A 2,340-nucleotide genomic window follows, 5' to 3' on the forward strand; every position below is an offset into this window, starting at 1 on the left:
GACAGGTGGACCAACCCGTACCTGCCATGGGTGCTAGAGGCGTTCGGGTCCAACACCGACGCGCAGGTAGTCCTGGACGTGTTCAGCCTGATACGGTACGTGGTCTCATACGTGACAAAAGCGGAGAAGAACCACTCCCACCTGCACAACGAAATTACACGGCTGCGACGAGAGCGTGGATTTGACGACCGCACTTTAATGAAAATGCTTTGCTCTCGTACGCTGAGGGCCAAGGAGACATCTGCGCAGGAGGCCGCGTGGGTGCTGATGAAGTTTCCGCTGTGCGAGACCAGCCGCAAGTGCACCTTCATCGACACCTCGCGACCCGAGGAGCGAGTGCATTGCCCCAAGCCCGTCAAGGACATACAGGCCTTGCCGCCCGGCTCCACCGACCTGTGGTACCCGGACATATACGACGGGTACTCCAGGAGGGCGAAGGAGCTCGACAACGTCACCCTGGCCCAGTTCGCTGCCCTGCATCACCAAAGCAAGAAGCCCCGGAGAAGAGAGCGCATCGTCCGGTATCGAAGATATGCGGAAAATAGCGACGACTGGAACGAGGCGGAGAACTTCTACCGGGGCATGTGCACCCTGCACCTGCCTTGGCGTGACGAGAAAAGCGACATTCTAGAGGCAAGTGACAGCTTTCATAGTTTGTACGCTGAACACGAAGACGACATCCTTGGCAGGAGGCAGGCGTTCGAGGCGATGCTGGGCCTGGACGACACCTTACAGGCGGAGCTGGAGGCGTGCGTAGCTCAGGACGAGGCCGAGGAGCTTGAGGCCGAGTGCAGCGCCCGCAACATGCTCGCCGGCAACAGCAAGCTGTTTTTCGACGACGAGGCTGTTGCCGACTTCATGGACTGCACGGCGCAGGACATAAACATCGACTTGCCGGAGCCTGGGAGGCAGCAGCCTGTGGCGAGCGCGCGGGTGCGGCGCCGCGGCGTGTGGGACCGCGAGACCTACCTGGACAACATCCGGCGCCTCAACACCAAGCAGAAGGAGGTGGTGCTGGCGGTCATCCACGGCATCCGCACCCAGAGCGCGCCGCGCCTCATCTACATCGACGGCGCGGCGGGGACGGGCAAGTCGGTCGTGGCTCGCAACATCGCCAACGCGTTCGAGACGTTCTGCCCGGCCAACGACAACGAGGACTCCAGCCGGGTGGTCATCAGCGCCCCCACGGGCAAGGCGGCCCACAACATCGGGGGCAGCACGATGCACCACGCATACAACTTGTCGTATAACCAGGAGTCTGAGGCCACCCGGCGGCTGAACCAGGGCGCAGACGACATTATGGTGCCGCTGCAAGGACAAGCCCTCGCCAACTTGCAGAACGCCTTCGCCAACGTCCACGGCCAGATTATTGATGAAATTAGTATGGTATCGGACCGCAATTTTCTGGCCGTAGATCAGCGCTGCAAGGAGGCGAAAGGCAACGAAGCAGATTTCGGTTCTCTATGGACAATAATATTTGGAGATTTTCGCCAACTTGTCCCTGTTGGAGGTAAGCCTGTCTACGTCAGCTCCACGGACTCCCTCGGTGGGAGTGCACTTCTGTGGCAAAAGTTCGAGTACGTGGAGCTGACGCAAAACATGCGACAGGGAGAAGACAGAAGGTTTGCGGAGATCCTCGCCAAAATTGGCGACGCAGAGGTGCCTTTGACAGACGAAGAGCTCGAGATGATAGAGTCGAGGTTTGTAGACGAAAACAGCTTGGTGGTGCCAAACGATTGCCCTCGCCTCTACCACACCAACAAAGACAAGGACGAATACAACACCAAAGAGCTGTTAAAGGCACCTAATCAATTAATTATTAGAATACCAGCACGTGACCGCATCCAAGAGAACCGAAATTGTGTGGGGGATTCTTCCGCGCGGCGCAGGAGGCAAGAGAGTACCGAATCCATTCTTGATCGCGCCCGCGAACTGCCAACGAAGAGTGCGCAGAACCTCCCCTACCTCATTCTTGCAGTGGTGGGGCGGCCCTACAAGCTTACTGTTAACCTCAACGTCCAGGATGGGCTTGTGAACGGCGCCGTCGGCGTCCTGGTCTGGGTGCAGGCCGGCATGCTGTGCTCGCGTTCGCGCACGCCCGGGGTCACGGAGCCCGAGGTGGCCGTGCAGACATTGTGGCTTCGCTTCTCCGCGGACGTGGGCGCCGCGCGAAGCCGCGAGAAGCAAAGCGAGCTGCAGGCGGCCATCGCGCGTCAGCGGTGCCTCCCTCTGGAGCTGTTGCCCTTCGAGCTGCCACCCATCCCTGAGGGCGACGAGCTGCGGGGCCTGGTGCCCATCGACCGCGAGGACCTGAAGCTCGTCAAGTGCAGGACGGAGGTG

This window comes from Frankliniella occidentalis, unplaced genomic scaffold (assembly GCF_000697945.3).
Source record: "Frankliniella occidentalis isolate FOCC.00 unplaced genomic scaffold, Focc_3.1 Scaffold37, whole genome shotgun sequence".
Classification (NCBI taxonomy): domain Eukaryota; kingdom Metazoa; phylum Arthropoda; class Insecta; order Thysanoptera; family Thripidae; genus Frankliniella; species Frankliniella occidentalis.